This window comes from Nicotiana sylvestris, chromosome 11 (assembly GCF_000393655.2).
Source record: "Nicotiana sylvestris chromosome 11, ASM39365v2, whole genome shotgun sequence".
NCBI classification, from domain to species: domain Eukaryota; kingdom Viridiplantae; phylum Streptophyta; class Magnoliopsida; order Solanales; family Solanaceae; genus Nicotiana; species Nicotiana sylvestris.
In genome coordinates, this window is record NC_091067.1 from 162,290,268 (window position 1) to 162,302,729 (window position 12,462).

Here is a 12,462-nt window from a genome sequence, read left to right on the forward strand (position 1 = left end):
TCCATGCCCCATGCCACAAATGGCCATGGTGCTGATATTGTGTGCAATTCCGTTGGTGGAGAATGAATCAGATCTCCGTGTATCTGACATTGATGGCATTTTCGTACGAAAATGATACAATCATGCTCCATAGTGAGCCAATAATATCCTTCTCGAAGAATCTTTTTCGCCAATACATATCCGCTCATATGTGGCCCACAAACTCCAGCATGTACTTCTGTCATAACTGTCGTGGCTTGGCTGGCATCTATACATCTCAGCAATCCCAAATCTGGGGTTCTTTTGTACAACACTCCTCCACTGAGGAAGAAACCATTTGATAATCGCCGAATGGCTCTTTTTTGATCTCCGGTGGCCTGCTCCGGGTATATCCCCATCCTGAGGTACTCTTTGACGTCATAAAACCATGGCTCGCCATCCACTCCTTCCTCTATCATGTTGCAGTAGGCATGCTGATCACGAACCTGGATGTGTAACGGGTCAACATGAATTTTGACTGGGTGATGCAACATTGATACTAAAGTGGCCAATGCATCGGCAACCTCATTGTGAACTCTTGGGATGTATCTGAACTCCACTGATCGAAATCGTTTGCTCAGATCGTGCAAACATTTTCGATATGGTATGAGTTTCAAATCCCGTGTTTCCCATTCACCCTGAATTTGATGCACCAGGAGGTCCGAGTCCCCCAAGACCAAGACGTCCTGGACATCCATGTCTGCCGCTAATCGCAAACCCAAAATGCATGCTTCATACTCAGCCATGTTGTTGGTATAGTAGAAACGCAGTTGAGCTGTAACAGGGTAATGATGTCCTATTTCAGAAATAAGCACTGCTCCTATTCCAACTCTCTTCGCGTTTGCGACTCCATCAAAGAAAAACTTCCAACCTGGTTCCTCAGGTAAGTCTAACTCATCTATATTCATTACCTCCTCGTCAGGAAAATACGTCCTCAACGGCTCATATTCTTAATCAACCGGATTCTCAGCCAAGTGATCTGCCAATGCTTGGGCCTTCATGGCTGTCCTCGTCACGTAGACGATGTCAAACTCCATGAGTAGTATTTGCCTTTTTGCCAACCTTCCTGTGGGTATAGACTTCTGGAAAATATACTTTAACGGATCCAGACGGGAAATGAGATAAGTAGTATATGCGGATAAATAATGTTTCAACTTCTGGGCCACCCAGGTTAGGGCGCAACATGTCTTCTCGAGTTGAGTGTACTTAACCTCATATACTGTAAACTTCTTGCTGAGATAATAGATGGCTTGCTCTTTTCTTCCTATAATGTCGTGTTGCCCCAACACACAACCAAAAGAATTCTCCAAGACCGTTAGATAAAGAATTAACGGTCTTCCCGACTCAGGGGGAACCAATACCGGTGGATTTGATAAATATTCTTTGATCTGGTCGAATGCCTCCTGACATTCCGACGTCCATCCTATTGCAGCATCCTTCTTTAACAGCCGAAAAATGGGTTCACAGGTTGCTGTGAGTTGAGCAATAAATCTGTTGATGTAATTCAATCTTCCCAACAGACTCATTACTTCTGTCTTGTTCTTTGGCGATGGCAACTCTTGGATAGATTTGATTTTTGATGGATCCAGTTCAATACCTCGCCGACTAACAATGAATCCCAAAAGCTTCCCAGATGGAACACTAAATGCGCATTTGGCCGGGTTGAGCTTAATATCATACCTCCGAAGTTTTTGGAAAAACTTCCTTAGGTCTGCTATGTGGTTCTCCTGATGCTTGGACTTTATGATGACATCGTCTACGTACACTTCAATTTCTTTGTGGATCATGTCATGAAACACAGTTGTCATTGCTCTCATGTACGTTGCCCCAACATTCTTCAAACCAAATGGCATTACCCGGTAGCAATAAGTTCCCCATGGCATAATGAAGGCTGTCTTTTCTGCATCTTCCTCATCCATCAGAATCTGATGATACCCAGCATAGCAATCCACAAAAGATCCAATCTCACGTCCGGCACAATTGTCGATCAAGATATGGATATTGGGTAAAGGAAAGTTGTCTTTAGGGCTTGCCCTATTCAGATTGCGGTAATCGACACACACCCTGATCTTTCCATCTTTGTTTGGTACCGACACCACATTAGCCAACCAAATCAGGATATCGAGTGACACGAATAACCTTTGCTTGCAGCTGCTTGGTTACTTCTTCTTTAATCTTCATACTCATATCCGTTTTGAACTTCCTCAATTTTTGCTTGACGGGAGGGCACGCCGGGTCAGTGGGCAATTTATGAACAACTAAATCTGTGCTTAACCCCGGCATGTCATCATATGACCATGCAAAAACATCTTTGAATTCAATAAGTGTTTTGATCAATTCCTCCCTGATATTTGGTGCAATGTGGATGCTTATTTTAGTTTCTCTGATATCGCCGGCATCCCCTAAATTGATGGCTTCTGTGTCATTTAAGTTGGGTTTGTATTTTTCTTCAAACTGGCTCAACTCCCTGTTTATCTCCTCGAATGCTTCATCCTCATCGTATTCCGACTCATTATCATAATCGACCTCTTGTATGATTAGCTCGGAATTAGATTGATCTTTTAGATTAGGTTGAAGATCCATTGTGCATGCCATGTCATTAGAACCAGTATGAAAAGAACTGTTCCGAAAAGAAACGAAAGAAACAAAATTAAAATAATAGAAAATATTAAAGAAGAAACTTTTCGTTTTATTTATAGGATAACAAGGTTTCACACTGTATTCAAAAAAGAAATCTGGATTACAACCCTGGAATAATCCAGAAAACAGAAAAGGAAAATCAGAATCAACTACCAAGACTCCCTCCAAGTAGGAAGAGGAGTAGTCGTCCAATTGTTGACCTTGACTTTGGGACCCACAAATTGTATGTCTGCCTTACTGGAGCCCTCTCCAGCTTCTATCATGTTGACGTCGGTAAACATTCTTCCAAAGCATTCATTCAAATCTCCGTTTGACCCCATCAGAGGTCCAAGAACTTCGGGGACTGGCAACTTTCTGCATCCTGCTTTGACAAATGATCTGGACAGGCGTGGGACTGGTTTAGGAAGGACCCAAACTCTTTTCTTCAATTTGCGGGCTCGCTTCACATCCGCTGCGGTAGGCTTGAATCCTAACCCAAAAGTTTCCAGGTTCTTGGGCAAAGAAACTGGCTGGATCATTCCCTGCAAATCAACCCCCAGACCTTTCCCTGGTACAAACCCATTATTCAACATTTCTGCTGCTATCATGAAGGCTGCAGCTGTGATTCTGGGAAGTGGAAGGCCCTCGCCCTCAGGAATTTTGTCTACAGAGACTGCATCAAAAACCTGATAAACCCATGGGCCCTTATCATCGTCGGTTTCTATGAAGGGCACAATAGCATCACTGATGGCGTGTGTGCCATCATCCCCGTGTATCACAATATCTTGTCTATCCCATTCAAATTTGACCACTTGATGCAGTGTAGAAGGTACTGTCTTAGCTGCATGGATCCATGGTCGACCCAACAAAAGATTGTACGACACTGCCACATCTATTACTTGGAATTCCATAGTGAACTCAACTGGACCAATGATTAGTTCCAGTACGATATCACCTACTGTGTTAATGCCGCCTCCATCAAAACCTCGGACACAGACACTGTTCTGGCGGATCCTGTCATCAGCAACCTTTAGCTTGTTGAGAGTGGCCCAAGGACAGATATTGGCACTTGACCCGTTATCAATTAATGCTCGAGTGACCACCGATTCTTCGCATTTTACCGTCAGATAGAGTGCTTTTGTTGTGCTCAGTACCCTCTACCGGTAACTCATCATCAGAGAATGTCACTCGGTTTACTTCAAAGATCTTGTGCGCTACCTTCTCCAAATGGTTCACTGAGAGTTTGTCCGGGACATAGGCCTCATTCAGAATCTTCATTAAGGCCTGACAGTGATCGCTTGAATGGATTAACAAGGATAACAATGAAATCTGGGATGGGGTCTTTCTCAATTGCTCTATAATTGAGTAATCCTGTGCCTTCATCTTCTTCAAAAATTCCTCTGCCTCTTCCTCTGTTACAGGTTTCTTTATTATTTCAGGATTGACTTTTCTCAACTCTGCGGGAGCAAAACACCTTCCTGATCGAGTTAACCCTTGTGCCTCGCATACGTCTTCTACAACCTCCTTCCCCTTATGCGTCACCGTCACTTGACTGTAGCTCCACGGCATAGCCTTCTCACTTGTTATCGGCAACTGTATGACCGACTTGATAACAACTGGTCCCATATGGACCCCTTTTACTACCAACCTTGGTTTGTTTGTCACTCCCTGCAACACTGCTTTGACCAACTCTGGCCTCTTCTCAGTAATAGATGACCCTTTCCCTGCTATCACAAAGGGCTTGTCATATACCTTTCCCGACTGTACCACTGCCTTTCCACTGGTCGACTCTTCATTAGTACTGGCGCAAATCATCATTACTATTTGTGAGGGTGTTTTTGGTTTCCCTCTCTCGTGCACTAATTCGATCATGTGGGCTTCATGGTGCACCGGTAACGGATTTTCATTGATGTTGGGGGCCCCTGGTGCCTTAACCTCGATCCTATTTGTGTCAATAAGATCTTGTATAGCAGTCTTTAGCTTCCAACATTTCTCAGTATCGTGCTCGGGAGCACCCGAACAATATTCGCAGCTCACTGAATGGTCCAGATTTCTGGGAAGGGGATTTGACAATTTGGTTTCAACAGGGCTCAGTAGGCCTATCTGTTTCAACTTGTGAAACAGAGTAGTATAGGTTTCTCCCAACGGAGTGAATGTTCTTGGCTTCTGCATCCTTTCGTTCCTGAAAGCCTGATTTCTGCGGAAGTTCGGCCCTGAAGGATTCCTGTAGGCCCTCGGTGGTGGATATGTTTTTGTAGAGGTAGATATGTATGTTGGGGAGCCGGTACATGCCATTGCGGATGAACCGGAGGCTGGGTATAAGTTTGGGCGTGATGTATGGAAAAATGTTGTTCTTGTGGCGGGTAGTAGGGTTGTGGAGGGTTGTATGGATTGTGTGGGTAGTTTAGATGATGGGGTCTGGATTGGTAATGAGGGGAAGGGCCTTTAGATCTGGACCAATTGCCTGCCTTTATTGTCGTGACTTCCTCTCTCCTTTTCTTTCCGAGCGCACCTCCCGTGCCGCTCTGAATGGCCTGAGTTGTTGCCTTAATTGCCGAGTAACTCAGGATCTTATTGGACTTAAATCCCTCTTCTATCATGCTTCCCATTTTCACCACTTCATTGAAGGATTTGCTGACTGACGTCACCAAGTGACCGAAGTAAGTCGGCTCTAGAGTTTGTAGAAAGTAATCTACCATTTCTCCTTCTCTCATTGGAGGATAAACTCTGGCTGCCTGTTCTCTCCATCGGAACCCAAATTCCCTGAAGCTTTCCCCGGATTTCTTATCAAGCTTTAGCAATGTGAGACGGTCTGGGACTATATCAAGGTTGTATTGGAAGTGTCCTGCGAAAGCCTATGCCAAGTCATCCCAGGTGTACCACCTGCTCGGATCTTGTCTTGTATACCACTCCAGTGCTGACCCGCTCAAACTTTGGCCAAAGTAAGCTATCAGCAGCTCATCTTTTCCCCCTGCTCCCCTCATTTTTCTACAAAAACCCCGTAGATGTGCCATAGGATCGCCATGCCCTTCGTATAAATCGAACTTGGGCATTTTGAACCCTGCTGGTAATTGAACGTCAGGGAAAGGGCATAGATCCTTGTAGGCCACGCTGACCTGGTTGCCTAACCCGTGTATGTTCCTGAAGGACTGCTCCAGGCTTTTAAATTTCCGCATCACCTCGTCCTGCTCTAGGCTATTAGCCGGCTTTTCAATCTCCGCCGGGACCTCAAAGTGGGGATTATAGGTATGTGGCTCGGGTGCTTTGAATGTGAGTTCAGGGGGTAATATTGTGTGTCGTGAGCCTGAAATAGTGGCTCACTGGATGATCTGTGCAATGGGGCTGGGGGAGGTGCCACAAAGACGGGAACATTTGGTGGAGGAGGGTTTTGATTGGGTGGTGGAGCTTGGGGATCATAAGCCTCTCTTCCCTGATAATAGTGATGGCTTGAGAAACTTGTTGAAGGACCGAGAGAGGGGTATTCTGACGTATGTCCTGGTTGGAGAGTAGGAGTAACAGGTAGTTCCTGCCCTTTTGGGCTCTAGCTAAGGCTATCTGCATTTCATTCATTTTCAGCCTCATCTTTTCCATTTTTTCCATGGCTTCCTTCAGCATCTGATTTGCCGTTTTTTCCGACTCAACATTGTTGTCTGATCCAGTCATGCTTTCTGGTATAGGACATTTCGATCTTGTTTGATAGTGGTATGGTGTCAGTACGCTCTAACAACTAACTGATATTGATTGGAAAAACAACAAACTTGTCAGTGTTAGAGTCTTAACAGATATTGTAATTGCACGTTGGGGGGATGCAATGCTCTTAGGCAGTTAATCATTTCTAACATGCTTTTTCTCTGATCGCATGCATCATCCCGGCTTATTTTGTTCTGACAGATATATATACAGATATATATATTTTTTCCATTTTTTTCATAATTACGGTCGAATCCTATAGAGATTGCCTACGTATCGTGACCCCGCACGAATCAGACCAAGCGTAGTTCGTGCCATAAGTAAAATAAAGTCCCAATTTTTCCTTTTATTACTCAAATATGCTATTACAAGCCATCATTTGAAAAAAAAAAGCAAACGAAAATACAGACTCCATTTTTCTTTTTAAGAATGTTTGAAGAGAACATAAGGGTAGACAACAGACTCTGAAAAACAAACAAGTGCGAGATTGAACTAGGGATACATTAAAGCTTTGGATTTTGGTGCCCGCGAGGCATCTTTCGGCCTTTCCGCGGGCTTTGGTGCCAGGCTCCTTTGCAAGCTTTTTAGTTCCTCCATGATCCGGTGGACATAACCCATGACTGAGGAAAAAAGGATATCACGGGGCATCTCTTCACATGTTAGGCACTTTGTGGTGATGTAGCGCCCTATTTCATTGATCCTACCCCTGATTCTATCCCTCTCTATGCACATCTGTTCTATCCGTTGATTCTTTAGTCCCAATATTCGAGTATTGTCAATGAGCTGATCTTGGAACCTCTCCATTTGTTCTTCCATTTGGGCTATTGACTCATAGCAGCGTTCCCTAACTGTTCTAGCATCCCGGGCTTGTTTGAGGACCCGATTGTTGAGAATGGAGTTTATCTCTCTCAATGTCGCAACACTCATTTCGTAGTCCCTTTTTACTTGCCATAGGTGCTCTCTCCGTGCTGCTGTAACTTTGGCCCACCTGACCCACATTCTTGTTATACAAGCCTTGGATCTCTCCAAGTCTTCTCGGCTTTTGCTGACTTGATTTCTCAATTCTGCTATCAACCTTTCATCAGAGCGACGTTTCTGTCGGTCGCTATCACTCTTACCGACTTGGCGAATTCGGGCTTTCAGTGCCTGGTTTTCTTTGGCTAATTTGTTCTTTTCACCCTGCTCCGAGGCTACATGAATCTTATTTTCAAGCATAAGCCTTTCAATTTGTCGCTTCAGCTTCCCGATTTTAGCCCGGTAGCCTTCCTCTCTCACTAACCAACCCCACTGTTCCTGCGAATCATCCGTAAATTGTTGGACGTGAGCTCTTTTAGCAGGCCTCTGACGAATCTGGAACCTTTTCCCGAACCAAACATCGTATTTTGGGTCTACCTCACCCTTAGCCAGCTCTCGAACCATAGTCTTGGGTTCAAGGAATCTACATTCGTGCCACAGCTTTCTAATTTTTCCTTCGGGGAACACGACTCCTGGACTCAACTCAATGGCGTGCTTGCTTAGATCCTCATCAGTGGGAATTACCTGAAATCTTCCTAGTTGGCGCAGTACCCGATGAGGAGCATATGGTTGGATGCTACGAAGTCCCATCAAAAGAACATGACATTCCTCGGCCGCCATGTATATTACCTCAGTATCATTCAACCACCCAAATGCCCATTCAACTTGGTCGGCTGTTGTTGACCTCAATTGTGCAAGCCATGCTTCGACGCCTTCGGGAAATATGACGCCTGTCATTCGTTTCTCAAAGCCGCTAATGCAGTTTCTCTCAGTCAACCCGTGGTTCATGTATCCCACTCGGTGATGGAGGTGTTCTTGCATCCACAGCTGGAGTAACAGATTGCATCCCTGAAAGAACTTGCCTCCTTCTCGGCATATAGTTAAAGCTCGGTAGATTTCAGACAAAATCAAAGGAACCACAGTACTGTCGGTTCTTTTGATTGCAACATCGGCCATCCCTACAAGGCCTATCTCTATTTTTTTATCTTTGCGGGGACAGACCACAACTCCCAGAAATGCTGTGATAAATGCCAAAGTACGTCTTGCTTCCCACTTGATTCTGTTCCCAGTGTGAATTAATCCGAGGTTTGGTTCTTCCAAACCCTGAGGAATTCCGTACCGTTGATACAAGAATTGGAGAGTACAACATCCCTTCGACAAATCATCATTCTGCACCTTCCGACTAATGCTTAGCAAATCCAAGAACGCGTGCGGAGATACTGGTCTTGGTGAAAGTAAATACTGCCCTCTTAGTTTCCCATTCAACCCCGCATATCCGGCGACTTCCTCTAGTGTAGGTGAAAGTTCAAAGTCAGCAAAACGAAACACGTTGCGTGTTGGGTCCCAGAACGGTATTAGAGCCTCGATGATATCTGTCCTTGGCTTGATATTCAACAGATCGACAAAACCTCCCAAAACTCTTTCCACTATCTTTATACTATCCTTTCCCATATCATTCCACCACATGTGGAGTTGCAAAGGGACCTACTGAGAACGGTTCATTTTGACTTGTGCTCATCCTGCACATTTATTATAGTAATTAAAGAAGGAAAAACTTTTATTTGACTCGAAAACTATCTATATTCCAAATGACCCGGCTTTCAAATACGGCTTTTGAGGACGAAGAGATTTTTTTTTTTTTTTGAAAAGTAAGACGTCTAAAGAAATATTTTTTGAATTTTTAACTCTTATTTTTTTTTTCGAGATTCAGAAGCCGGTCAACATGCAAGATTGAGCAAATAAATGCACATAAAACAAATAAGATGCCTCAGGACGGTCTTTATTTCAGGTTGCTATCCCTAGACGGACCCAACCCCTGTGTTGAGTCCCTTAAGAAAAAATGCACATGGTGCAAATAAGCATTCCTATTAGGGATCCGGCATGAGGCTGAGTTATTCTAGGTTCAGAACCTTGGGTGTTTGTTCTAGACCTGGCTTACCCGAGCGGACAGCTCGAGCCGAGGGGGAGGCAGCGTACCGGGAATACAGAAGTTTCACCGGCTTTGCAACTTATCCAACCTCGTTCTAAATTGGGAATTTAGACACTATACAGAAAAGAAGTCACACGAAGTGCACCCTTCTTCATGATTTAGAAGACTCAGAGAGGAGATGGGTTTCGGCACAGCTTATATACAGTTCACATAAGATCAAAGCGGTAAAAGCAGTTAATTAGCACATTAAGCACAGATCATGTAACAAAATCAAACGAAGCCAAATACAACAATTATTCCAAGCTTGAATTTTGAACCCTGAACCAGTGGTTCTGGGTCACTCCAATCCCCAGCAGAGTCGCCAGAGCTGTCACACCTCCTTTTTCCGGCACCGCGAGGGTACAAGGGAGTTTTTTCCAGTTAAAAGACAATCGAAACGGGATTTATTTATTTATTTAAGAGTCGCCACTTGGGAGATTTAGGGTGTCCCAAGTCACCAATTTAATCCCGAATCGAGGAAAAGAATGACTCTGTATTACAGTCTGCGAACCAGAAATCCGGATAAGGAATTCTGTTAACCCGGGAGAAGGTGTTAGGCATTCCCGAGTTCCGTGGTTCTAGCACGGTCGCTCAACTGTTATATTCGGCTTGATTATCTGATTTTATACAAATATGAACTTATGTGCAAATTTTAACTTTTTACCGCTTTCATAATTATTATTTTAAAAAAAAATTGTGAACATCGTTTAAAACATGTCTTTGGATTACGTCACATGAAATGCACCCGCAATCCGGAACACATTTTTATTCAATGTTTTAGGATTTAGATTTGGGTCGCATGAAATGCGCATCCGAGTTTAAGAAGGTAAAATTAATTAAATCGCGCCTAAAGAGTCTAGCGCGTTATTATCTTTGGGGAAGGAAGTGAAATTCACTAAACAGTCCATCCCAAATTCTAAATATTTTTTTTTAAATAAATAAATGAGATTGGAGAATCCTGCAAATTTTTGTATTGTTTACATCTATTTTTTTTTAGCGAAATCCTTCCTTATTTCAAGAATATCCTTTAATGACTACATTTTTATTATTACTAAGTTTGTCTATAAATATAAAATCAACCTCTACATTCTTAAAAATAACATATTAAATAGAAGAGAAAAACAAATATCAACGGAAAGTAATAAAAATTATAATTATAAATACAACATGGAATTGTCAAATAATTTTTTTTCCCATAGTCGGATTAAAAATCATATTGTTAGATGACTTGAGCTATTGAAATTAATTATTTACAAATACTGAAGATTAGAAATAATCTTGATTACTAAACCGTATTTCTAAAAATTAAATAATTTAATCTTAACTAACCTTGTTTTAATTCAAATCCTGTCCTAATACTTGATTCGCAAAATTAATTCATGTTTTAACTGAATTTAGCTACATGATTCCGATTAACTTAACGTTGGCAATACTAAAACCCTTATGAATAAAAAACTTAATCAATTTTGCCAAACTGATTTAATAAAGCCATTTTTACGTTATTTTCTTCTATTTTAATTATTTGACAGTTTAATCAGTAATGAACAGGCTTAAATATATACTACCTAATAATCAGGTTAAAACAAAATATTATTTAATACATCGCTACAATATGCCTAATTATGCAAAACAACAGCGATTTACAGAATAATAATACATGAAATAACCTAAATGCAATTAATAAAAAAAACTAAATTAAAAATTTAAACTTCCATTCTTCATTTTCAGCTTACAAAAGGCCAAAATTACAGTTGTGTACCTGGTATTGTCAATATAAGAAGAAGAAAGTCAGCCACGTAGTACGTAATACAGCAAAAACAATAATAACCAGCAATCCAGTCAACAGAAATCTCAGTGACAGATTTGAAAATCAAAATAAAATCCAGAAACACCAACAACAAACAATGGACAGAAACCAAGGGAATTTTCAGATTTTGAAAGGCTAATTAATGTTTAACCCTTCTTTTCTAAACCCGTATATCAGAATATTTATCAAGTGTGTACTACTCTCTCTTCGAATTTCCAGCTCCTTTTTTATTTGTATTTTTTTTTGAAAGTTTTAATATTTTTTCGGAATTTCTTTCTCTCTTAAATATTCAGCTCTTTTTTTTTCTCTCTATATCTCTCCTCTTTTTTCTGTCCCCTCAAAATATGATTCAAGTCTTTTATTTATATCCCATCCCAAAACCCTTTAATCAATTAATAAATCAACCACTTTCTCCTACCAAACCCATTATCTTCCCACTCATCCCCCACTACATTAAACAAATATATCAACCCCACCCCATTACATCTTGTTCCCCATGCCTAACATAAACAAATACAATATTCCCCTCCACTACCTTATGTCTTGTCCCCCATTATATTAAACAATTATATCACCCATACCCCATTACATTTTGTCCCCCATGATTAACATAAAGAATTATTCAAAATGTTCAATTCCCAAACTACCCCTCCGACCTTATTGCAATTACCAATTTACCCCTGAACGTACTGCAATATACCAAACTACCCCCATCAGCTATAACCAATCAATTAATCAACCTCAACCAAAATATAGCAAATATGACCAATTTCTAACAATGTTCAACAACAAATTCAAACTAAATGATGAACAACAAAGAAACAACTAAAATTATCTTGATTGAACAACATCTTTAACAACAAACAAACCTACTTTCAGATTCAACACCAACAAACATGTATATTCAGATTTCTAAATTCAATAATCATTTGAACTTAAAATTAAATCTAACAACATTACAACCAACAATTTCTATATTAAAACTAAACAAGATCATGAAGCAAGCTGAAGAAATAATCATAAATGATAAACAACAAACAAGAAAATCAAACTATACAAATTTCGGATTCAAGATCAACCAAACAAAGTATGAACACAAATGAAAAGATTCAACAACAATAACAAACAAACTTTATTCAAACTTCGAATTAAACTTAAACAAAACAAATAAACATATTCAAATCACTAATCTTCAAATAATCAATTAATCTTTCTTAATTAAATCCAACAAAAATTATAACAAAGATACATGATCCAAAAATTAAAACCAAAACATAACTTCACATTAAATCACTGAATTAAAAACGAACTTCAAAAAATGAATACGAATTAAATCTATATTAAC